Source organism: Passer domesticus, chromosome 7, assembly GCF_036417665.1.
Source record: "Passer domesticus isolate bPasDom1 chromosome 7, bPasDom1.hap1, whole genome shotgun sequence".
NCBI classification, from domain to species: Eukaryota; Metazoa; Chordata; class Aves; order Passeriformes; family Passeridae; genus Passer; species Passer domesticus.
This window is the reverse complement of record NC_087480.1, coordinates 60,991,676-61,018,067: the sequence shown is the minus strand read 5'-3', so window position 1 is coordinate 61,018,067 and position 26,392 is coordinate 60,991,676. Positions and strand designations below refer to the sequence as shown.

At 48.4% G+C, this 26,392-nt stretch overlaps 1 protein-coding gene and 1 long non-coding RNA gene across 3 annotated transcripts in view; both read left to right on the top strand.

The window, feature by feature from the left end:
- Positions 1–138: 138 nt before the first annotated feature.
- LOC135305455 (uncharacterized) lies at positions 139–11,994 on the top strand. Its single transcript, XR_010366620.1, has 4 exons — positions 139–251; positions 634–929; positions 1,854–1,959; positions 7,513–11,994. It is a non-coding gene; the product is annotated as an uncharacterized LOC135305455 (long non-coding RNA).
- Positions 11,995–13,895: 1,901 nt separating this feature from the next.
- JAK1 (Janus kinase 1) overlaps positions 13,896–26,392 on the top strand; it is a 52,087-nt gene continuing 39,590 nt past the window's right edge. For both annotated transcript variants that reach the window (XM_064429141.1, XM_064429139.1), the window contains exon 1: positions 13,896–14,070. The gene's annotated coding sequence lies outside the window, so the exon portion shown is untranslated. The remainder of the gene's footprint in view (positions 14,071–26,392) is intronic.

Genomic DNA, 26,392 nt, shown 5'->3' with positions numbered 1-26,392 from the left:
GTCGCTGCCCGCGCTGTCCCGTGCCCGGTGCGCGCCCCCGCGGTGCCGCCGTGCCCGCGCTCGGGGGCGCGCGCCGCTCCCCCCGCCCCGTCCCCCCCCCCCGCCCGCGCGCGCCCCCGCGCCGCCCCCGGAAGCGGGCGCGGGTCACGTGGGCGCGCGGCGCTGCCATAAACACGGCAAGATGGCGGCGCTCACGCCGCCCGCCCGCCCGTGCTGCGTCATGTCGCGCCCCGGCCCCGCCGCGCCCGCAGGTGGGTCCGGCCCGCCGCGGCCCCGGGCACCGCGGGGTGGGCGGCCGGCCGGCGGCGGGGGGCGCGGGGCCGGCGCTGCCCCGCGGCGCGCTCGCATTTTCGGGGGGTGCGCGGGCGGGGCCGCCGCCCCCCCGGGCCGGGCGGGTCCCGGCGCTGCTGAGGGGCGAGCGGCGCTCCGCGGAGGGGGCTCCCCGTCCCGCCCCGCCCCATCCCGTCCCGCGGGGCCGCCCGGCGGTGCCGGTAACCTCGGGGAGCGCCCCGGAGCGAAGTTGGGAGGAGCGGCGGTGGCGGCCCGGGCCCCGGCGCCCCTCGGCGCCTCCTCCGAGCCCGGCGCCGCTCCGTGCCCAGATGTAACCTGATGTTTGTTTTCTTCCCTCTCCAGGCTCGCCGCGCTCAAACCGCCCCGGGGGACACGGAGATGAGTCGGTTCCCCTCGCACGGCTCAGCCCCGGCAGGGTGAGAGCGGCTCCGGCGCTGCGGGATCCCCGGCCCTGCGGAGGGCGGGAGGGAGCAGCCCGGGGCTGCGGGCAGGGAATGGCCCCCATCCCCTCGCTGGGGCGCTGAAGGAATTCTGGTTCCCGTGAAGCAACTGCGAAAATGTCACCAGCCCCAAAGGGGCAGGAGGATGTGGAGCTGGAGTTTAAAAAGCGACCAGGCCAACTTAAACGGGTTTCAAAGGTGAGAGCTGGCAGCAAGCACTGGAAACTGGAGAGGTTCTTTTTAAAAAGTGCACGGAAATTTGCAGGGCCTTAGCAATAACAAGAACAAAAATGTGTGCTGGACTCCAAAACTAATGTGGGGTTTGCTATAAAAAAGGTGATTTTTTCCAGGTAAATGGAGAGCCTGCTTGAGCTTTCTCCATCAGGTCTGTGTAGCTTTAGTCTGGCTGAAGCCAAGCAAAAATCTGTGTGTGTGATGCAAGACAACAAACTGTGTTTGTATTGGGGGAAGCGCTGGATGCTCCAGAGAAAATGGCATCAGCCCTTGGAACACGGGTGTGACTCCAGCAGCTGCTGCTGCAGAGGGTGCTGGGGAGGAGTTGTTCACCCTCTCCCTTAAAAACCCTGAGAAGGAACTGCTGGAGCAGGAGTAAAATCCTGATAGAGTGATCAAAGCATGCTTGAATTGCCAAGCAGTGATTTTCTGTCATCACCTCAGCCTGTGAGATGTGGAATCCCCAATCCCACACTTAAGCCATGCTGAAATCCGTAGAATTCCTCACCTGGAATACCAGTGGTGGTGTGGAAACACCTGGGAGTGAGAGCCAAGGGCTCCTTGCTCCTGCAGCTCCTTTCCTTTTCAAAACCCACCCTTGCACGGGCACAATCCTTTAATATTTTTAGCAAGTTTTTGTTGTGCTTTCCTAGCAACAGCCAATTCCTTAATGATGAATCCCCAAACTGTGGCAAATCTGCAAATTTGGGGATGCGTGCTGAAGTCATCTGTGCTGCTGCCTGACGTCAGCATTGCATAATCTGTTGACTGTCCCCTTTTTATGTAATGTATGTTTGGAGTTTGTTTTAAAATGTGCAAATGTTTTTTTTTCCCCCTGCCTGCTGCTGCTCCGATATTCCACGTTTGCCTCTCCGTTGCCCTCTGGAGTTGCAAACTTGTAAGGCAGCGTTTTCACGGCTGGACCCAGCCCAGTGTTTTGTGTTTCTCTCTTAAAAACAGCCTCGGGGACATCTCAGCACCTTCTCTTTGCCAGGTGAGTTATTTAGAGTGTTAAAAAAAAAAAAAAAAACAACAATTTTTGGAGTTTCTGCTTCCTGCTGGTGGAAACATGGAAGCTTCTTGTGCTGCTCCATCAACATCATAAATGGACTTTTATTGGAAACTTAGTAACACATTAACTTTGGCACCGCAAAACCCTTGTGGTTTTTTTAAACTCATTTCAGAACTTGACGTGTCCAATTCCCTCCGGCAGCGTGGGGGTGGTAGAAATAATTTTGTGATGTTTTCAGGAATGCCTGGTTTTAGGAAAGAAAAAAACCAAGAGGGGGTAAAGTTGTAGAAATACACAAAAAAGTGGTGGGTGGAGAAATAGTTCTGTGGTCTTTTCAGCAGTGCCTGTTTTTAAGGAAGGAAAAAAAAACAATGGGGGGAGTAAATATAGGTGGATGGAAGCTTGTAATTTAACTAATTAGCGGGACTGTGTATTTCAAATGTTTTTATGTGGATTTGATGACCTAAAAATGCCAGCTGGGGCACCTGGAGGCCGCTCCCTGCATTCCCTGTGGGCACAGCTGGCACTGGGAGCTGCTCCCCTCGGGGGGCACGGCGTGGGTCACCCTCTGGAGCCACCCGTGCCAGCCTCCAGAGGAGCCAGTGGAGCTGTGGGGTGGGCTGGGAAATGCCAGCTCCTGGAAAAGCAGCCAGCAGGAGCCTGGCAGGCTCAGGGCACGGTGCCACCCTCGGGGCCGTGCCCGCGGTGATCCCGCTGTCCCAGAGCGGCCCCAGCAGCTCTCCTGGCTGGCTGCCACTGTCCCCATGCTCCCTGACACCCGGCGCTCGGGCAGCACGGGCCAAGTGCTGCTGCCTGGCTGCTTTAAGGGGGAGGAAGGGCTGTGCCTGTACGAGGGTGCTTTGCTCTTTCTCCATGAAATCCAGCGTGGGTGGATTTGCCCACAAGGAGCTGCTGCTTAGAACCACTCGGAAGCCGCCGTGGTCATTAAGATTTAACACTAATTATGTGGATAATTTCCTGGAGTGAACCTCAGCTGCAAAGCCACTTGTGTTAAGGCTTTCACCTGCGGGGTGACGCGGGGTTTTTGGGACACCGAGGGAGGAGGACGCCGAGGACTCAGCAGAGGGGCCCATGACTGCCAGGCTGCCCTGGCTCAGTTATCACAGTGCTGATGCTGTCTCTTGTAAAGGTACAGTACTGTGATAACTGAAGGATGGCAGCCATCTGAGCTTCACGGCACCCTGGGGCCACCCGAGCCACCACGTGCAGCCTCCTGCTCCACTGCAGCGTGCTCGTTTCACCTGGAACCCTTGGCATAAAGGTCACGTTTGTTTCAATAAAATATTGCACTCTTTGCCTCGTTATTGGCTGTTTCGTCTGGGGAGGGCTTCCAGAAATGCTGTGCTTTGGAAGTGGTCAGAAATGGTTCCCAAAGCAGGTCCTGTGCTGCCTGGTGGATATTAAATAACAGAGAGGCCCCTCGGTGGGGTTACTTGGTAACAGAACAAATTATTCTGTAGCAATAGAGAAAATGAAGCCCTTTTAAGATACTCTTTTAATATTTTTTTTGTTAGGATCCCACAGTCTTGGCTGGTTACTGTAACTCAGAGGTCTCTATGTGGGACTTGGTGATGGGAAATGGGTTCTTTCCAGCAGTGAGTTACTGGTGGGTCGGGGACAGTCCCTTGCAGGGGTCCCTTAGGGCTTCTCTGCTCTGTGAGAGGGAGACTGGATTTCCTAGGTCATTTTTACAGCGGTGTCATCAAAATCCCTGGAAATGAGGTGGTTTTCAGGGAGCCTGTGCTGATCTTTGTGCCGTGTGAGTTAACTCTGCAGTGCTGGGACGCGACAGCAGAGGGGCCCCGCGGGCCGGCTTGTGGTGGGAGCGTGAAATCCCAAGATTTTTGCATGAAGTAACCGGAACCCTGCAGAAATGTCCGTGCAGTGCCCGTTTCCCAGATTCCTGCCCTGGCCCGAGGAGCTGGTGCCAGTCCGGCTCCCGAGGCTGATGCAGCACTTTCCAGAGGTCACTATTTGCTCTCCGTCCTGACATTCGGTGTGGTCATTGACCCAACAGTGTTTAGAAATTCTTCTTTCTGGGCTGGATGATTCGTGTCCAGCAGGGCTTTGCCCTCTGCTTCCCTTCTCTTGGGGAAAGGGACAGGGATTAGCTCCAAGATGGTTTTTCATTTCCCTGCTGCTCTTTGGAAGTTTTTGGGGCCAGCGCGGCGGGGTCGGGGCTGTGCAGCCGTGATGGAACACTTTGCCAGCCTGCGTCACTTAATGGGGGGAAATTCTTACTGCTGCTGTGACAGAGGCTCGAGGCTGCTTCTGGAGGAGGGCTCTGTCTCACCAGAAACTGCAAACAATAAAAAAAGACATCCTGCTACCAAGAGCTGAAATTCTGGATTAAAATCTGAGCAGAGTCAACCCTCAGCTTCCACTTCCCGAAGGTTACAGGCACCTCTTGATCAGGCAGGAATGTGCTTATCCCAAAAAGGAGCAGTGCTCATCTCTGTGCTGGCTGTCCCACAGCAGCACTGCTGTGCTGCTCCTTCCTGTGCCACCATCATTCCAGCATGGACGGCAGAGAGGAGGAGCTGTGGGATCCTGCCCGTGGGAGGATTTGAAAGCTGCCCAGGGCTCTCTTTTTACCCATTTCAGGATCCAGCAGGTGCTGGATGTGCATCCCCTTTCCTGGGAGAAAGGCAGGTGCATCCAGCCAGGTGCTCGTGGTGCTGCCCCAGGGTGCATCCAGCTCTGGGTGCTCCCTGGTGGAGACAGCGTGGTGACTCCCTGTAGGAACCATCAAGTGCTTTCCTGCCCACAGAAAGCAAGATAAGTGCTCAGAGGCAGATCAAGGTTTGTTCTGGATCAGATCTGAGGAGTACAGTTGCTCACCCGCCTGGGCACGGCTCAGGTGTGAGGTTAAAGACCAAGCTGTGCTGTTTTTAGGGACGTGCAGGGGACACTCCTGGGGCTGCTGCACAGTGACTGGTGCCTCTCATTTCCTGTCACAACAAGCACAGCCTCAGCTCTGGCATGGCCCAGGAACTGAAGCACTGGCTGTGCCTCCGAGCAGCACCTCTCCAGTCACATTTACTGGAATTTATCTCCTCCTCCAGCACAGTGGGCACAGAGTCCATCTCTTTTTCCTGTAGCTTCCTCCTGGTATAGAAATGGGACCCACTGGTGGGTTTGCTGTCCAAACATTGCTGCACATGAACAATGCGACTCTCAGAGTCTCTTTTGCCACAGGAGCACTTCCTCCTACCCACGTGTTGAAGCAAGACATCAACAACCTGCATCCAGGGGTGCAGAAACAAGGTCTGTGCTCTGTGCTGAAGCTGTCTGTGGTTCCTGGGACTGATCCCAAGGCAAGGCAGTTTCTCGTGCTGTGTCTCAGCTGCCGCTCCAGATGAGTCTGTTCTTACCCAGCAGTTCTCAGGCTCTTGCATCAGGAAAGTCCCTTTTCCCATCTGGACTCTGCTGCCTTCCCACCCACGTTCCACGTGGGGAGAGGAGCACTTCTGCTCCTGGGATGTCTCCTCGGGGCTGTGAGGCTGCTCTGCTCCTGGCTCCCAGCCTCAGCTCAGCCTTTTAAGGGTGGGAGCTGTGCTCGGAGCAGCCTGGCCCTTCTGACAGCAGCTGGATTAAAGGCATCCACTCTCTGCAGCCCTTGAGACCAGGTGAAGATGTTGCCTTTTCCCAAAATGCCTTTTTTTTCCCCCTCCAAATGTACCTTCTGTTGCTGTTGGACTGAAATAACAAGAATCTTTCCCAACAGAGCTTTAAGCACTCAGCCATTTCAAAGTCCAGCAGTGCCCTGTATGAGTCAGACTCTTTTAATTGCTGCTTATTTAGATCTTCTCCAGCTTAGTGCAGACACTTGAACTTGAACTTTAACCCAGACCTTCGTGATTAAACATCTTTACAAACCAAGCTGCCTACTCACAACGTCCCCCTGCAAATATTAGATGTAGTAGAAAACTTGAGTTTATGTCTGATTAAGGATTCCTCAGCATGAGCCTGGAGATGCTGGACAATGTGGAATGAACTCTGCCGGGGCCTCTCTGTGCTGTCCTGTTTTCCCCTGGAGCTGGGAAAAGCAGTGCCCAGGAGCAGCGTGTGAACAGAGGGTGACACAATCCCTTCTCCTTTCTCCATAAGATATTCCTGCCTGTGTCTCACATTTTGGAAACAGCTGCTTGCTGACTTGTTGGATTATATGTAAACCCTGCATTTTGTCATTAGCTTGATTCACCAAGGGAAACTGACTTTATGTGATGGGTGATCAGGGACAGAAGTACTCAGCAGGAGCTGATGTTCCCGTGTGGTGCAGTGTCAGTTACTGCTGCAATTGCTGCATTTGGGCAGATGAGAAAGACAAGATTGCAGAGTTTGGTACGTAATTTTCTCTTAACAACATTTCACAGGAGCAGGAGAGGTGCACAGATCCATGTGTGGATTAATATACTCTTATACAAGGTCTTTCATTGATGTTGGGCATCAATTAAATGTTCTCATTTTTCTGGGGGTGGTGGAACCAGAGGAAAGACCCCTCTGCTCCAAAGGGCTTTGGCTAGCTGTGCTTCAGTTCATAGGTTAAATTAGAATTCAAATCTCAAGTTCCCTTTTGACTGCAAGAGGCTGAGAGCTGCACTTTGGGGTTTGTGATGCACAGGGATGTGCATCTGCCCCTGGACAAAGCCTCTTTCAACCAGAGCAGAAAATGGAGAAAAACACGAGGTTGCTCAGGTTTTTCCTTGGACCTCCCTAGGTCAGGCACTGCAGCCTCACCCACAGCTCAGGACACAGCAGTCCCCAGGTGTGTGCCACACAGGGTCACCTTAAATTAAGGCAAATTTGCTCAGATTTGGTGCTGGACAGCAGTGCCAGGGGAGGCCAGAGCTGGGCAGGAGGGCTGGAGAGGGCAGGGAGTTGTTGGTGCTCCCTCTGCCTCCTCCTCTCCACGGTGAATGTCAGAGCTCTATCGACTGCCCTCCTCTGAATGAACTCCAGGAGCAGGCAGAGTACACTGAATAATTCAGGAGAGACGTGTGTTTAAACATTTGCACAAGCCTCAGATTCCTCCTGCCTAAAAATGAGACTGGCAGAGAGCAAATGATTCCTGCTCAATGGATAATGGAGCTGTGGAGCCCATCCCAGCAGCCAGGACCCCATCCGTGGGTCTCATCCCTGCTGCTGGACCAGCCAGGACCCCACCGTGGGTCTCATCCCTGCTGCTGGACCAGCCAGGACCCCATCCGTGGGTCTCATCCCTGCTGCTGGACCAGCCAGGACCCCACCGTGGGTCTCATCCCTGCTGCTGGACCAGCCAGGACCCCACCGTGGGTCTCATCCCTGCTGCTGGACCAGCCTGGGGCTGAGGGAGGTGGGAAGTTCAAGGCCATGAACACACAAGGGCAGCACCAGCACAGGCAGGTTTGGTCTGGTGCTGGCAAAGAGCCCTGCAGAAAGGGCTGGTAGAGGAGCAGGGGAGGTCAGTGAGCATCAACAAGGAGAGCTGTTTTCCATGATGGGAGTCTCACCTCCAGCTTATTTTAAATACAGCATGACTTTGTGATAACTCACAAAAAGGTGTCAGTGTTGGAGCAGATTCTTGCGGAGGGGAGTGGATGAGGAGGAGTCAATCCCTCTCCCACGGAAGCACAGGCTGGATGAGATGGACACAAATCACAGAGACAAGTGAGGAGCTCCATGAGGGTGTTCTGGTTTGGTGTTTTCCATGTGTTCACATTCCCAGAGTGATAAAAACATCCCCTGGTTGCTTGAGCAAAATCTCCTCCCTGTGCAGAATATCCGCATCTGCATCCAAAGCCTTGCTGCATCCTGGTTTGAAATGGATCCAGAAGACTCTGGAAATGAACATTTCCACAAGTTTATTGCTAATGAAGCCTAATTAATTTTGGATGTAAATGTGCCAAGCTCCTGCAGTTGTGTGCAGCCGTGTTAAAGGAAAACTCACAGTGGTTTTATCTGAACATTATCAGAGGAACAGGGTTTGTTGAGTTCCTTCTTAGACTGTGGACTTCTCCCTTCTTCACCTCTTGAACTCAGCTAAGTTAAAGGAAATGTCACAGCCCTTTAAAACACCTGCCTGAAATATAAGAGGAAATGAGGAAAAGAGAGAGATGGGAGAAGATTCCTACACTGCTCCTCACCTCTATAGCTTTCATGGACTGGAATGGTAACTTCAGCTATTTCCACCAGATTTTGTGCTGCAACCTGGATGTTCTCAGTAGGTTTGAAACCCATATTCGAGTGCACTGTGACAATTCTCCTCTTAATGTGGACTGTGGCATTTAAAGGCCACCCAGGGTGACAGAGACCAGCCAGAACATCACATTTCTCTAAGATTCCTGACACTCTTTTTTCCCTTCCCACAGCAGCCACATCGTCCTGCTGACTCCATTCAACCAGCACAGCTGGACTGGAGCACTCAGCTCATCCTTAATGGGAAAATACTCCACTTTCCTCCAGATCTGGAGCTTGTTTGCCATCCTGCCTGGATTTCTGAGCCCTCTGTGCCATTGTGAACACCCCTCCTGGATATACAACCTTGATTCCCAATCTCTTTATGACAGAGGGAGGGGGAATATGGTAAACTCCACCTCAAAATGCTGCTTTTCAACCCAGGGTGAGGAATTGTCATTTCCAAAAGTGCACCCGAGGAAAACAGCAGCAACAGAGTGAGCTTTGGAATTTGTCCAGGCATTAAAGATTTTTAGAAATGCTACGTGCTCTGTGTCACGTGTGTCCCCCTGAATGGGACAGGGAACCTGGACAGTGCTGGGCGTGACCTGAGCAATGCTCCAACCACGTACACAAACTCTGGGGGGTGTGGACAGAGAGGGACATGATCAATATTGGATCATTTTGGTGACAAACGTGGCATTTCCCATCTGAAAATATTTAATTATTGCTCAGGTTGAGGTCACTGCTGTGCTTTGTGCCTCCCCACCAGCACACTCCACTTCCAGTAAGTGCTAAACTTTCCCTTATAAAACCCAGCTGTTGCACATACAACTTTTTCTGGGATATATATATATCTCCCTGAAAAAAAATACCCATATATATCCATAAATATCCGGGTGGATGTGGAGCCAGTCCATGAGCAGCAGCACTGTCTAGCTGCAGTGGTGTGGCGGGCAGGCAGCCAGGCAGCAAGTGGGTACCTGTGAGCTGTGCCAGCAGCAAGCTCATCCTTCTGGAAAGGGCTGTGCTGGGAAGTGGATGAGCTCAAGAAAATGCATTTGAGCTTCTGGGCACTATCGATTTGTCTTGATGTGTTTTATTCATCTGCTTGAAGCACAAGAAAAACGTGCTGGTGGATGGAGTCGGAGTTCAGGGGAGGGGGAGCAGAAGTGGGGCTTGGAGCTGGCCACCATCATCATCTTCCTCCTCTGCAGCTGCTCTAGAGCTCTACACAAACCCAGTTTCTGCTTCCCAGCAAGGCAGCAGAAGGGATTTTTTTCAGCAGAGAAATCCGGAGGGAAAATGAAAATAAAACAGTTGGTTTGGTTTGGTGTAAGAACAATGAAGAACCAGAGAGATGGTATCAGGAATAAACAGACAGTGAAGGCAAGCAGCAACATGAACACGCCTGCTGCAGGGCTGGGACACCCAGCAGCACCTTCACACTCCCCAGCTTGGAGGAAAGTGAGTGAACTCATTCCCCCGGCCAGGAAAGTCGGGAATTGAGCTCCTGTTGCACCTCCCACCCACGGCTCTGGCAGCTCGCTGCAGCCTGCCCAGGAAATCCCCCTGGAAGCCAGGACACAAAATCTAATCTCTGCTCTGCCAAGTACCCCTGCACTACCGACGTGAAGTAGCTCTCCTTCCCCAAAATGAGATTATTAGCTTGAAACAAAAGGGTTGGGCACCATGTTTAGAAGTAGTTAATTGCTCGGAAGCAATTCACACCTTGCCCGTGTCTCAAAATAAATTCTCTCGCTTGCTTTTCCAAGCAGAGCTCTCTGAAAACCGTGTCAGCAGCGGGGTTTCACGCATGTTCCGTGAGCACAGGAAGCTGAAGATAAATTCAGCAACGGATCAGATGTGAAGAACTTGTGCACTTGGCTGTCTATTTATACACCCCACGAGCAGCCAGGGGCCCCACGGGCTCTGAGGTGTTCCCTGGGGATGGGGTGCAGGGGTACCCAAAAACCCAGCTGAAGGGCTGCTTTGGATTTTGGAGCACCCAGGGTTTGGTTGGTGACCCCCTCCTCCTGCTCCCCATCCTGCAGCACGGGGAGAACCAAAAATACAATTTTTGAAATGATTTCTAATTTCCACAGCGCTCTGCAGAAGCGAGCGAGAGCACAGAGTTGTTCTCAGAATGCTTTCAAATCCTACTACAGGTTAGGGAATTTTACATCTCCTTTTACTCATCTCTGACTTCATTGCATCCTCCTGAATTCTGCTGATACGAGTGAGGAGAACCAGGCCCCAGAGTTACTGCCAGGAACAAATCAATGACAAACTGGAACCACTTAGAGAGTGTTAAATCACCTTTATATAAAAGTCCTGTCAATCCCAAGCTGATGCCATCAGTGATTTAAAGCACTTTACCGTATGCCCTTCAGTGTAACTTGAAATATGTATTTTAAAAAAGCTTTTAAAACATTTAAACTGTTTAAAGTGAAGCGTAAATATCCCATTTCAGAGGGAAAGGTGAAGCTTGAAATCAAACTGCAGAGTGGACAAGGAGGGGATAATCCATGCATCCATCCCTACCCCTTCTTTAAAGAAGGCTACAAGAGGAAATTTGTTGGAATTTAGTTTGATTTTTAAATCACAACTACCAAGATGGTCAGATCTCATCTTCTGTATTTTGCCTCTTATTTTTTTGGTGGAGAATATCAGTGCATCCTGGAATTTACCAAATAAAGAAGGATGTAAGATACAAGATGATTCTTCAGATGTGTCACTGCACTCCAGTACATAGAGGGGAAAAAAAAGGTTTATTTTTCTTTATTTACTTTTCTGCAGCTCTTTGCGAGCCTGTTCTCTTGCTAAGCAAGAAACAAAGCCACAATTACAGATGATTAATTCCTTAGAGAAAACTACTTTGAGAGTTTTAATACAAAATTGCATCTTTCCTATAGGCTGGAATGTTGTGGTAAACACAGAGAATTTTGGGTATAGGTTGGAAATGCCTCCCTGTTATTAACATAGTTCTTGGAGGAATTTTTAGAAGCACATTGATTTCATCCCACTTTCGTGTCAGAGAACAACCAGCAGAAATCAGCAGTCCCAAAATCAAGGAAAAGGAGGCAAAAGCTCACGTAGCACACAGGACTGGGAGACTGAACACACAATTTCAGTGGAATCCAAGTGCCACAGCAGCTCAGCCTGTTGTTTGTTTTTTTAAAGTGAGGTGTGTGAATTTAATTCTGGCTGAAGGACGTGGCCTTTGGGATCCTGGGTCATTCCTGGACAGGATCCTGAGCTCTGGGCATGGATTTACATGGAGGAGAGGCAAAGCTGCTCTCCTCCACGAGCAGCCCCAGGCTAAGCCCCTTATGCAATCCTTGGTCACAACCTCAGCTGGGCATCTCCAGGGTTTAAGGACCTTGGCAGCTTCAGTTGCTGTGCTGAGAAACAAGTAAGGCATAGATAATGCAGGTCTGGGGTGCTCTGCAGCATGAAAACCCACCAAGAAAAATGATTTTATCCTTATCATGGCAAAGCCACGGGAAGGGCTGGTGAGAAGGAAGGAGAACTGGTGGAAGCAGCTCCTGCAGGTCAAATGTGGGGGAAAGGGAACAAATAGAGGGCAGGCCTGGGAACCATGGCACATCCATACATATCTTAGGTGTTGGAGCCCTGGGTGCTCAGAATTCCAGACTTTCTGTGCTGGCAGGCACTGACCCCCAGGAGAGCACTGCACCGACCTGAGGCTGTGGAGAAGGATTCCAAAATGGAATGACAGAACTGGGATTGTGGGTATGGAGATTGAATAGAAGTGTGTGATATCACAGGGTGGGAAACTTAGAATTTAAAGCTTTAGAATGTAGTAATATATATAAGGCAAGAGGGAAGTTTTAGGGTGATGGCTGGTCCTTCTTCTTGACCTTCTTCTTCAGGAGTGTAGGTGGTATTTTGTCATTAGATAGAAAAATCCACATTGCAGAATAAGAAAGGTTAGTTATTAGGTTAAAAGTAAAAATAATTTAAGTGTCATTTCTTTATTAGTTTTTTCCTTAAAAGACCTTATAAAGATAAATATGAGGCTATTTGGTGACCTGTTAGTGAAATGCTGTAGAACTCACAACTTATAAGACTACAATATAGATAAGAATTAATAAATATATGAGTCTGAACATGAAATACCATCTCTACACTTTTAATCCTGACCCTGACCAAAGCAGAAAAAGAAGATAAAAGGGCAATAGTTAGGGAAAAATGGAGGGTGCCCAGAGCAGCTGTGGCTGTCCCTGGATCCCTGGAATGTCCAAAGCCAGGCTGGATGGGGCTTGGAGCAGCCTGGGATAGTGGAAAGTGCCAGGGTGTGAAATGAGATGATTTTTAATGTCCCTTCCAATCCAGACCCTTCCGTGATTCCATGATTTGCACTGTTAACCTCTCTTCTTCCAGCCTCAGGCTCTTTTCTAATCTTGAGATTCCCAAAGTGATGGCAGCAGGGTGAGGCTCCAGTGCCTCCCCACAGTGCGTGGTTAATCCAGACCCAGTGGCCATGTAGCTGAGCAAAAAGGTTAACACGGTGCAAAATTACCCAAATTCCACCCTGCTGGCTCCCCAACAGCTGTGGAAACAGGGAGAAGGGAAAAATGGAATCAGTGAGTATTTTTCAGTCTGTGAATTACAACCGCCTGGGCACGTGCACTCCCAGGCCAGCAGCACCTGACTCCCGGCTGCTCCCAGGTAGATTTCCTGGAGCAAAGGGACAAAACTCGGCATTGCTGAGGCACGAGGCAGATGAGCTGGGGCAGAGCGCTGCAGCCGTGTGTAAACACCTCAGAACAGCAAGGGGCCTTTCACTCCTGGTGCTGCCACACGCCAGAAAGCCGTGATAAATTGGTGTCAGTGTGCTTAGTCTGGGTTACACGGAGGGGAAATATTTATCAGAATGGGGTTTTTAATGACCTATTCGTCTTTTAGGACAATTCCCCCAAAAGGCAGCAGCAGATTTACCCTTCTGTCAGAAGAAAATGCCAGATACGTATGGTGTGTGGGAAGCAGGGGCGAATGATTTCATTGAACTGAATCATTTTCTTATGCGTTTTACTTCCACTTGTGCCGTTTCCTGTGACTTTGACAGGAGTTTGAAACCGCAGTGAAAAAACCAGTTTCTTTTCTGTGCAGACGGGAGGATTGCAAGCGTCTCCTCATTTCAGTGAGTTGTTTACACCAGCTCGTTTGTACAGATGATCCACACACACCTGACAGGGGCTTGCCAGGTGGGGGTCGGACAACAGGACAAGGAGATGTGGTGGTAAACTGTGCCAGGGCTGGTTTGGGTTGGACACCGGCAGGAATTTCTCCTTGGAGAGGGTGCTCAGGCCTCGGCAGGGATTTTCGGAGCGCCCATCCCTGCAGGTGTCCAGCGCTCTGGGCTGGGTGACTGGCTGCCCTCGGTGACCTTGGAGGGCTTTCCCCAGCTCAGTGATTCTGTGATTCCGTAATTCCCTAGCTCAAACAGCCCCGTGACAAACTGCCCATCTGCGGGGCTGACAGCGGCAGCCTCGGCGCTGGCGTGGGGAAGAACCCGCAGCTCGGCCACTGTCCGAGCGGTAACCACAGATCGCTGGCACGGTTCGGGCTGTAAAGGGCCGTTCCCACACACGGACCGAACCGAACCGGGCCGGGCCGGGCCTGTCCCACCCCGCGGTGCCTCAGCCGGCCTCAGGCGCCTCCCCGGGGCGGGCCCGGCCCCGCGCATGCTCCGTGCGCCTCCGCCGTGCCGGGACCGCCGCCCTCCGCTCCGCTCCGCCGCCGAGCGCCGCGGGCCGTCCCCGGGCTGAGCCTCTCCGGGCCCGGCCTGCCCGCGTCCGCACCGCGCCGCCCGGCCCTGCCCGGCCTGCTCCGAGCCCCCGGGCCGCCCCGCGGGGCCGCACCGCCCCGCCGCCGGGCGCCACGGCAGCGGTGAGTGGGGCCGGCCGGGGCTGCCGCGGGCCCGGCCGGCCGGGGGGAGCCGGGGAGGGCGGTGCGGGCGGTGCGGGCGGTGCGGGCGCCTTTCGCGGGGAGCGGAGCGGAGCGGGGGCGGCCTGGGGTTCTGCCGGCGGCCGCGTCCCGGGCTGAGCGCGGCGGGCGTGCCCGGGGTGCGGGGCGGCTGCGGGCCCTGAGCCGAGAGGGGCCGGTGCCCTGAGGAACCTCCGCGTCCCTCAGTCCGAGAGGGGCCGGTGCCCTGAGGAACCTCCGCGTCCCTCAGTCCGAGCGGGGCCGGTGCCCTGAGGAACCTCCACGTTCGCTCAGTCCGAGCGGGGCCGGTGCCCTGAGGAGCCTCCGCGTTCCCCGCTCCGAGCGGTGCGGAACCGCCGGGTCCCCGTGTCCCAGAGGGTGCCGATAGAGGAGCCCCCGGTGCCCCTAAGGCAGGGTGCGGGGCTGTCAGAGCCACGTTTCGGCCCCGGGCCGGCAGCAGGAGGAGCAGCAGTGGAGCAGCTCCGGCTCGGAGGAGTTACAAGTCCCCCGGAGCCCCGGTGGGTGCGGAGCACCGTGAGCTCTCTGTGCCGGACATCCCGCTGCCTTCGCTGCCGGGCGAGCGGCGGCCGTGGGACAGGTGCGGGTCCAGCTGTGGTCTGGCAGCTGTTCTGTACACAGGGACACTTGGGGACATCTGCCACCTCGCTCTGCCCCTTCCCCCACGGGAGGTAGGTGCCAGCCTGCGTATCCATCACCCCAAAGGACACGCAGGGATGAGGAGCAGCCTGGCAGGGTGTGCTGACTGTGCGCCTTCTCATAACGCCTAAACCATAATTCTGCTCTGTGTGCGTGTATGTGACAAAGTAATTGCTGTGTTGGATAATGGCTGCGAGTCGGAACTAAATCGATCTTTAAGGTCTCTTCCAACCCAAACCAGTCTATGGTTCTACAACCGTGTGGAATTGGGATTTTTAAAATCCATGTATGAGGAGAGCCAGGACAAATCTGAAGCACGTTAAGGCTGCTGCTAATAATGTAGATTGAGGGTAGAAAGACAGCTCTGCAGTGGCTCAGTGTGGCAGGAGAGGATGGATCCAGCTCTGTTTAAACAGGCACTGACCCTGTGCTTAGGAGGAGGCAGTGTCTGTTCCAAGGAATTAGCAATGGGAAGTCATCATTTGAGGCATGTCTAGAATTCTAAATGCAAGGAAAACTTCGGGATTTTTTTTTTTTTTGTGATTCATTTACTGGGGGAGGCAGGTGGAAATAACTCCAATGTTTAAACTAAACTCCTCAGAACCCAGCTTTGCTTGGGGAAGGCTCCTGCAGTTTTATTTCTGAACAGAGTGGATGTGCTTTGGTGCTGCTTTATTCAGGTGCTGCAGCTCGCTATTAAGTTCAGTTTTGCCCTTATAAGGGGACTGGGAGGCATTTCCTCCTGGCACTTGTTTTTAAAACACACAGGAAGTTGCACCTTGATCTGGGTCTGTGTTAGGTGATACCAAGACAGGCGCTTTGAAATGCGGGGCCAGCTCAGGCCGTGCTGCTCTGGCTGAGCCAACAAACCCGCCAGGCTCGAGATGTTAGAGTTTGTCATCGGGCAGGTGCTACAAATGTTTCTGTCAGTACATTTTTGGTGATTCAGTTGTTAAATATGTTACCGATCTGAGTGTCACAGTATCATCTGCAAGCTGTCCCAAAGCCTGGTGGCACAGCGTGTCTCTGCCCTTTGGGAAAGGTGATGTGAAAAGCTTGGAAAAAGCCACGGGGAATGGGTTTAAACTTGGAATATAATAGAATATGGTATAGAATATAAACACAAAACAGTAGAATATAAACACAAAACGAGAACGATTTTCAACTTGTGAACTCTCGGCAGTTCTTGGAACTCTAACTCTTGTGCACTGCACAGTTATTCAGAATTAATTGCAAAGTGGCCTTTTTTTGAGAGGTAGCTTCTGTAAATGTTGAGCTGTTTCTGTATGTTCAAATTGTCAGTTCAATGATTTTAGTTAAAAAAAAAATCAGGAATATTTAGTGGAAAAACTTTGAAAAGCAAACCTGTATCAGCTGCAAAGCAAAAAGCTGAAGTTCACCTGAAGAGTCACTCGGGATAAAATCAATATTCCTTTAAAACTCATTTTTCCCTCGGTCAAACAGAGTCTGCAATTTCAAGTTAGTTTCATTCTCTTGCCTGACCTTTTCGGGGTTGGAAGTAAGGCAGGGTTCTTACAAGTGGCATAAATTCAAGAAGTTTAGATGGACATTTCTGTAGTGGTTTAGTCTTGCAAATAAAGACAGAATTCAGAGAAATCAGCTTCCCTTTTTTGTGCGGAGGGGAAAAATCGGTTTTCACAGGTAGCATCCTCCAGCTTCACCCCTTTCCCACCACGTAGTGTTCCCCGGATTTGGAGGTGAAACCTTTATCTTCAACTGAACTTCCCTTGGCACCTTCTGGTGCCTGATCTGCCTTGGGGAAGAGGCTCAAAATGAGGAAGGGAGCTCCAAAATCCAGCAGCCAGGTGGATAATCCTTGTGCTGGCTGTGAATTGCAGCAGAAGGAGCTGCTCTGGTTCCATGCAGAGGAAGGTGTTTGCATTGTTTGGACAGGCCTAAGCCTTCCCACATAAAAGCAAACCCTTAGGACTGCTTTTGTCGAGGTGTGAAAAGGGTTCTTGTGAGGATTTCTGACCCGGGAAGGAGCTTGAGAAGCCAGACTCTGGAGGGACACCGAGCTGGGGCTCGGTTCCTGGTTTGTCTGGTGTCCAACAGCAATTAAAAATGATAAAGTGTTTTCTTCTGGGTGAAGAACTGGCAATATTCACGTTGTTCTTTTTCAGCCTGGCTACCAGTTTGCAATTCAGGCATTATTCCTGTAAACACGCTCGGAGTTGCTCCAGACCTTTGAAGCACTTAAAATGCAATTAGATTTCAGGTATTTGTGATGGCAAACACTTGCTAAATTGATAGAAAATGGCTTTTACAGTTCAAGCACATAATTCAGGCAGTTAATGCTGAGAGCCTGCCTGCAATAAAGCTTTTCATGGCCTGATGCAGCTCGGTTTTGCTGGCAGGGTGAGACAGAAATTCTTGAACCTCATCAAGAAAGAAAGTGGAGCCTTAAAAAAAAGAGCATTTTGGGGTTTTGGCAGCTCAATGGCCACTTCCATCCCTTGCTGTAGTTTCTATGCAGGACATGAAGAGACAGATGAAGGGGGGTTCTTCTCCCACTTGATTTCTTTAGCAGCACTTGGGGGCTCCCATCCAGGATTTGTTTCACACAGATCCTTCCAAAAAACTGAAACAGTGCTGAAAACTGCTGGAAGAAGAAGTTGCTGATGGTTTTCTTGGGCAAAATGGCTGCAAGTTTCTCTTGACTGAAAGTGGAGAGGAGGAAGTATAATTTAGTGGTTTTAATGTCCTGGCCTGTTGCAGACAGGTGGATTATGAAGGAACATGCCCTGACCATTTTCTTCATGCTGAAGGGCTTTTTAAAAGTGCAAACAGTTTTGCTGGCTGAAGTAATTATTGGTTTTGTTTTTTTCCCTTGAGCTGGTTATATAAATGTAACGTAAGTTGCATAACTGACAGAAAAATTGAGCTACAGGAAACTGGGAGAGCAGCCTCGACATGGAAAAGTAAAGTCTGAAACAGTTACTTTGCATATCAATAATGCTTTTACACAGTGTGGGAGGTTTGATAACAGTGATATTAACATGTTCTCTGCATGTGATGTCATTGTGATTATGCCTTGAAACTGCTGGCATATAAAATTATTCTGTTGAACTTATTTTAGATTTCCTTCTCCCCCCTCTGGGGTGTAAAAGGTAATTTAGGAGATGAAGGAAAAGAGCTGGAAGGTGAGGGAAAAGCAGAGGATTCATGCATTATCCTGGACTGTGGAGAAAGGTAGTGGTGAAAGCCTGGGGGAAGAAAAAAAAAAAAGAGTTTTTATATGAGGAGAAAGTAAGGTGGAAATAAGCAGAGAGTAGGAAAATAGCATAATTAAAATGGTTTGGTGTTGCTGTTGGTCCTGTTTGAATCTGGGTGCAAAAAGTTTTCTGGAAATAGCAAGAGGGAGCCTTTGCAAGGGGATTGGCTTTGGGAAGCTCAGCTGTCATAAATCCATTTATCTGGTGGCTTTGCTTTATGACAGATTTTACTGCTACTCCTTTGAAGCAGGTCTGCTGCACAGGGGAGGCTCTGCTAATAAAGGGAATTATTCCAGTGTTTAATGCAGTATTCTCTGAATTTTGAAACGTGTGGGATTTACTGTGAGTGAAGAGTTTGGCCCCAGCTCCCAAAGGCATGATTCTCTTTGAACACAAAATCTGACAACTGTTGTTCCTCCTTCCAGGAGAAAACTCCTAAAGGGAATTTGCACATTCCTCCCTTGTTTACAGAATGGATCTGAGGGGGGCTTTGGCTTGTTAAAGCCCCAGAATATGAATATAGTTCAAACTTTTAGCAGTTTTGGACTCCAAGTGCTGTTTAGATTGTTCCTTGAGTGTTTCCTGTCTCTTCCAGCTATTCCAAGACTGAGTGGAATTTGTCTTGCTCATCAGGGGGCCCAGCTGGAGTTTAGCAGGATACTGAAATATTAAATTGTATTAGTGATACTCTTAATAATAACCCTTCAATGTGGTGCATATTCTCTCAAAATGAGCTTTTTGGTCTTTCACTTCAGCTCTTTGAGATTTTAAAAATAATTAATTTTCCTGGCTGGAAGCTGGCACTGAGCTAATATTGACTGATACCATTTAGAACAGGAAAAAATTGTTGTTCAGCTTAGGAAATCTGGGAAAAACCCTTGACACCTTGTTTGTCAGGAAAAGGACAGATCTAAACCTTCCACTTTTTTTTAGATAAGGAAAATGGAGCGGAGAGTGTTCATTCCATGACTGGGACAGGAGGGAGCAGAGGGAGCACAATTTGTTTGTGTGTGGACTTGGATTTTCAGGAAAGCAATTTGGCAGAGGTGACTTTTATGTTCATTTTGAGCCTCCAGCAGCACGGAGAGATACAATAAACAAAACAAGCCTTAAAAACCTTGGCACTCGGACAGTCTAAATGACTTCCTGGTGCTTGCCATCCATAAATACCTGGCTGTCCTCTGGATTTTACTAAAGTATGGTAACAAATGCAAAGCAGCTTTTTATATTTGTGCGGGTTGTTCTGTTTGATTTTTATCTTTTCATGAAGATAAATTAGTTGTAAAGCATCACATGTTTAAAGGACAAAAAAGTATTAAAGGTATCACCTTAAGTACTGCATTAGGCTCAGTCTTTTGTATTTAAATCTGTTTGCATGGGTTGTTGTTTTTTTTTGTCCCCAGGGTCTCAAACTCTCATCTTTTATCTCAAGCTGGTGGCCTCCTGCATGGAAAAAAGGGGTGGCCACCCTCAGCGCTGGGGTTTTGAATTCCAAATCCAAAATTCAGCTGCAAGGTGGCCTTTGCAGGTCACTTTGTGTGATGTTTTCTTGTGCACTCAGCGTTTCGTGTTTACTGAGGATGCACAAGAAATAACCTTTCACTTCCTGGACACTTCTGTATTTCACTTTTCTTCAAAGTACGGCAAAGCAGGCACCAATAATTTTGAAATTGCTGGGGCTGAGAGTTTAAAAGTTCATAAAGAACCAGAGGTCAGGGAGCCTGAGCTGTGTGTATCACACCTTTGTGCCAGCCTGTGTTGGCACCTTCGACAGCTCTGTCACTCTGTGCTACAGGAATTACCCTCCCTCATAAAAAAAAAAGGATTACAAATTCACTGTTTGCCTCTTTGCTCTTTCCTGCTCTTGATTTGTATTGCATTTATATGAAATTATATATTTTTTCTTTTGCTTCTTTCTTGTCCTTAATGCTGAAGGAAGAGAAAGGTGCATTTGATTTTAGTAATGAAGTAACAGCTGCAGTTCCCAGACTTAGCCCTTGCTGCCTTCCAGAGTTCCTGGTGGAAAAGTCTGTTAGGTTGTAATGGGCACCAGGTGCTTCTGAAATGGAGTTATAACCTTGGAACTTTTCTGTTAGAAACCTCAGGGCTTGGCTTAAATGGCTTTTATTTGATTTAGGTATTGATTTGTAGGAGTTTCTTAATAAATCCAGGCCCTAAAGACAAGGAATAGACAAGAGCTCATCCAGACTCTGGTCAGAGACAAGGAGCCTGTGTGATCTCTGATTTTTGGTAGGATCATAGCAATTCATTGCCAGTTGTGCTCACTGTCCTGAGGGGAACATCGAGGTTGTTCCTTGGTGATACAGAACAAACCCTGATGGATGCATCCCATGGAGATGCAAATTGCTGGCAGAGCTTTGTAGCTGGAATTCTCCCCGGAAACCTTTGTTTTACCAAGTGGAAAAAAATCAACTTGCCTTGTTCTACACCAACAATTGTTTTAGGAGGAATTCATGGCCTTGAACAACTCTCTTGGAGTTGTGGGGTTGGTTAACAGGGGAGGGCCTGGGTTTGATTTGGATGTCAAGTGAAAGGACAAGTAGGGATGGCTGGCTTAGAGCTGCATTTCACCAAAGAACAGCTATCTTCTGCCAAGTTAAAAAAAAAAACCAACAGCCCTGTGGGTTTTACAGCGCTTTCAGCTTCCTGGACATGTGACTGACAGCTCAGCCAGACTCCAGATATATGAGCAAGATACAGCAGCAAACAAGCCTGCCTTAAAAACCTTTTAAAACCTTTTAAACCCTGCCTTAAACACCTCAGAGCTGAGGGGCTGATCAGATTAACGGGGCTTGTTAGCAACTCTTCACCCTCCTGGGGATTGACTGGGTGTTTACCCTGCAGTTAAGGAGGGTGCTGCTGATGCCTCAGGTTTGGCTTTTCTGTTTTCAGACTGAGCTGCTTCAGTGTGTGGGGCTGGGCTTCACACGAGGGGATGGGGAGCTCTGCACAGAGCAGGGACACAAAACAATTCCTGCTCCAGCTGGGCACCAAGGACAAATGATCCCAATGCCAGCCCAGGAGCACAAAGCCCGTGGGCTGAGAGAGAAAAACAAGCAGGGTGGGACTGCAGGGGCTGCAGTGGGGTTGGCCACTGAACTGCAATGTGCACATGGAGCAGAGCTGAGCCCAGGGACAGACCCCGGCAGCGCTCGTGCATTTTGGGGCCATTTGGGTTCATCCTGGGGGCAGCCCTGGCTGGGCTCTGCTGCTGCCCGAGGTGCATCCATGCAGGAGATCCTGTGAATCAATCCCTGCTTTGTTCTGGAACTTTCTCCAGTTTCTGCTCCAGGGCAGCCTGCACAGGGCATCAGCACCTCCAGGTTTAATCACACTGTGTTCTTAGAAGTTTGCTGTTGAATTCAGTCAAAAAACCCCAAAATTTTCCTTGGCTCATGGTGTGTGTGGAGGCAGCAGAGCTGCTCTGGGGCATCCTTGGAGTTTCAGGAGGTTTCTCCTCAGCTCCGTGGAACTTGGGAAAATCCTGTGAGGAACAGCAAGCTGAATTGACATGGAGCAGTTTAGCTCCATCAGGCACTGAATTGTTCACTGAATTGTTCTCCCCACACTTGCACCACAGCCTGGGCCTGCTGCTGTGTCTGTGCCTCATTTATCTTTCCTCTAGAACCACCAACTCTCTCTGTATATTAATTTTATGTGGTTTGTAATTTTATATTTTAAATCTGAATTTTATCTGATTTTTATCTGAATTTGTATTAATTTTCTATTTAATGTGATATTAATTTTATGTAAATATTCATTTTATGTGATCAAGGCAGGACCTGCCAGCCTATAAATGTGTATCCTGCCTCACCTTCACTCTTGACATGACCCCTCCTTGATTTTGTTTCATGCTTTGATGAGCAGAATCCTCAGGACTTGTTCAGGCCGCTGAGTCCTTGTTACTTAACAGCTTGATGAAGTTTAATTAGCAGTGAGATTGCTGTGCTTGTTTGTGTGCCCACTCTGCTGCTCCCTTTTGGCCCCTGGGTTCTGTAAAACCCAGCTGTGCACACCCAGTGCCTATCACTGAAATTATTACATAAAAACTGCATTTCTCCAAGCTTTGTGGCGAGTTCAGCCTTGGCAATGCAGCTGAGATGCAAACCACTCTTCCTGATCATTTTGCTGATATTGCAAAGGTTTTTGTTAAAACCACAGCTTTTTCCAGGGATAAGATGTAGTGCCTGTTTCAGCTCAGCCTTTGGGAGCTCCTTGATCTGCAGTAGCTCTGCATTTAGGGCAGGCCAGGAGTGCACATGATCCTCAGAATGTCCCAGCCCTGCTCTGCTGGCTGCCACAATTCCCTTTTTCACCAATAAACACTGATAACCACCAGCAAAGCACTGACACCTTCACCAGGCTCTTTGCACATCTGCTGGCAGCCACAGCAATTTTAGAAATGTTTTAGGGGATGTTCTAATCACCAAGTTATCCTTAAATAAAAAAAAAAATATCTTCTGTATGGTTTAGAAGTTTTCTAAATCAGTGGAGTTGAGCAGCTTTCCCAGGCTCTTTCAGGGTATTTGTTTATTAAAACCTGGTGTTGCTCAGTTCCAGAGACAGGGAAAGTTGGGAGTGGTTAATTAGCAGGGAAAATTGACATAATGATCCCTATCTTCTGAACAAATACACACTTCTGGTCCCATAAAACTTTTCTACATGTCTGAACTCTCTGGGAGGGCACAGCCTGAAAGAGAAATGTCTCCTTTGTTAAGCCCCAGCCAAAGCTTAAGGAGCAGCTTTGTGTGTTACAGCTCTGCGTTAGTACAGCTTAATTTTTTAGGATTTAGTTTAGACTCTTAAGGATGGGGTTTAGGCCAGGACTCTGCTCCATGAGCATCCCATTATGAAATGGGTCAAAATTGGGTAATTCCCTTTTTTCACCCATCAGTCTCAGCCTCATCCAGAGTCAGGGGTGAGCCAGAAAATGGGGACAGGAGGGAAAAGTTCATTTTTGGGTGCTCTTCAGCAGAACTGGTGACTCAGAATTGTGCTGTGGAGTTGGCTCTGCTTGGAGTTTTCCTGCTGAGCCTCACATCATTTTCTGTTTCCAGCTCAGGTTTGTTCTCCTGCTTTGATTTGCATTTGGTCCTGATTGTTTCCTGGAGCTGGGACCTAAAAATATAAACCAGGATGGGTTTTTATCTGTGAGCATGAGTAATGGGGGGGTCAGAACAATTAATTATACAATAATTGTGTTCTTTCCTCTTTCATTTTGTAGCTTGGTCTTGTTCTAAGCCAAAGGCTCTGGTTTTAGGAAGAGAAAAATGGTGATTTGGTCAGGATGTGCTTTTAATAAGACAAAATGTCATCTCATGCTTAAGGAAATAAATACTTTGTACACCAGTCCTCTCATTAAAAGGCTGGAACATCTTTCAGGTAGCACTTTAGTAAGAAATAATTTTTAATACAATTGACACCTCAGACATCCATTTTTAACTTCTAATTGGGTTTATTTCCACATTAAATGTGTGTGTTCCAGTCCTATTGACAACCAGCAAGGAATGGCTGTTCCTGGAATATCTGGAATTCTTCCCTTGCCCATCTGTTTGTTACAGTAAACAGCAAAGAATCTACAAGATTTTCAAATTGTGGCTTTGGCTCCTGTAATTCTCATTTAAACTCCCATCGTTCCCAGCTGAAATGGCAGGGTGTCTTTTCCAGAGCTTTTATCAAAGGCATTTTTCATTTGGGAAAAGTGCCCCTGCCCATGGAATGAGATGGGTCCTTCCCAGCCCAAACCATTCCGTGGGTCCAGGCCAAGCATGTGATGAGAACTGGCAGAAAGCAGAGTCTGAAGCAGCCTAAAAGGAGTCCTTTGCCCTGATTTCAGTGACTTCTGGTCACAATCCATTAGCTCTGGGTTTATGAGACAAAAATAAGAAGTGGGATGGTATTTCTGGAGTGTTTAGCACTTAATAAATCCAGGCTTTTCATAGCATCCAAATAAAAATGTACAGAGCAAGAGTTCCAAGTGGAATTCGTTCTCCTTGCTCTGATTGATGAGGAAATAGTGCTGTCCAAATTTCTCTCTCCTGGGGGTTGAGTTCTCATGCTGATTTTGTAGAACAGGATTATGGAGTTTTTCTTTAAATTCAGGTGAATTTGCCCATAGAATGTTTTCTGCATGTCTTGTTCCACTAAAATGTCAGATATTAGTTGTACAGTGAGCACTGAAGAGGGACAAAAATAGACTGTGCACTGATGGCTTTGTTGAGTTTATTTCCCTGTAAGAATGAGGAAAATTACTCTTTTTTATCTATTTACATGGAAAATTGTGTCTGGCGTTGTGTGGAGAGATGCAGCAGGCAGTTTTTAATTGCAAATAATCTTTTACATAAAGATAACCACTGTGTATGCACAAAAGTCACATACCTAAAAATAAACATTGGTTTTTTATTGCTGGTTAAATTTAATTGAGGTGCATTTCCACTTGAGAAATGAACCAATTTGACTTGGTGGCATGAATACCCAGGCAGAAATGCAGCTTGCTCGTGGCCAGATGTCCAGGTTGTGACACCCAGGGCAACATTTTGATTTGAAAATCAGGTATTTGCACTCTGGGAGGTGCACATGGTAATTCCCAGATTGCTTAAGAAAAGTGCTGGGGGATTGATACAGCCAGGATACTGCAGGAATTACAGATATTTTATCCTAAAACTGATTTCTGTGTTTTGTCTTGGTTTTTGTCTTGTTAAGTCTGTGATTAACTTTTCAGCACAGAGATCTGCTTCATGTCCCTAATATTTATTGAATGTGTACTAAAATATTCTCTCAGATCTTTGAATTCTGAAGCTATTCAAGCATTTTGGTATTTTTTTTTTTAATGTGCTGATGCTTTTTGAGTCAGTTCTCCTGGGATAACAACGCTCTGGTAATTACAGTGACAGGGCAGTGGTTTTGGAACCTCCCAAAAATCCAGAGGTTTCTGTGAATTATGGAAATGCCTGATGTGGGATTGCTCGTTTTTGTAAGGGATGAACCAACAACAAGATCAAATTGAAGGTTTTGTTGCTCACATTCCTGCACGATAACTTGCAATTCAATTTCTGGGTTGTTTTTAAGGCCAGAAAAAAGGAAGTTCTTTCTGGAGAAGAAAATTTAGAGCTGAAAGCTCGGGCTGTGCATGCACAGGGCACCTTCTGCACCTTCTGCTTTTATTTCTCCAGGATTTATATTATTATAAATTATTTTTTTTTTGATTTTCTCCAGGATTCCATGTGCTTTGCAGGGGGATTTGCCTCCCACAGTGGAATTTGCAGGAAGTGCTGCCCACTGCAGTTACATATTTATTGCCAGAATAGCTGCACTGTATTTGCAGCTTTGGGGCCAAGCAGGAAATGTCCAGATGCTTCACAAAAGTTCTTTTTTCTATATTTTGGGTTGGAAATCCAGGCTTTGGAATTGTGACTGTAAACCAGCCAGTTTCATCACAGTGAATAAAAAAGGGAGAAGTGTGATTTGTGATTTAAAGTTCCTCAGACTTGTCTCTCTCTTTTTTATTTTTTTCCCTCTGTCTTTCCAAATTTCCTGGCTGTGGCATTCACAAATTTCCCTTGGAACTCTTCTTTTCCATCTGTGTTCACTCCTCTCTTTTTCTCATTTGCAGGAATATGAAAAAAAAAAATCCAGAGGGGGTGTGAAGCTGCACTCACAGCTCAGTTAAAATTAAACCCAAGTTTTTGCAGCAAATAATGAATTCTAAATTTACCCTCCCCCCTCCAAAAAAAGAAAAAAATCAGAAAATTTCGTGTCTCATGGTGTCTGAGGCACAAAATGTTTTGTTAGTTCTGGTATCAAGTTCAAAAGGGGAAACACAAAACCCCAGTTCCTGTTTTTGTGACTTGACAGTTTGAGCTGGGACTTCGTTGCTGCTGGGTTTTTTTAGTTTGGACAAAGGCAAACGGGTTTTAATAGTTTATGAGCAAGTTAGTCTGGGCTTAACGTTTATCTGTCCTCTTTTTTTCTGAATTAAGATGAAAACTTCACCCAAATTAGTGATGTTGTGCTTTTTCTGGGAAAAAAAAAGAACAGAAAATGGTATTTTTTAATAGATGGCACAGCCTAACAGGGAGAAAAAAATTAATAATTTTTTCATAGGGGCCTAATGGAGTAGTGCAAGTGTAATACTCAGCAACTTCCACAAGGTATGAAGTATTTTTCCTGAAGGTTTCAGGATTTTTCCTCTTGTATTTTTTCCCTTGATGTCCAAAAAAATACCACTCAACCTCAAAACAAACTTGTTATTTCGGCAGTGAGAGGGGGAGATGCAATAAAAACCCGACAGAACTTCTGAAGGATTTATGTGAGGATTAATTAGATTATTACAACATTAACTCTGCTCTGCTGCCCCTGGCCTCTCTCTTTTC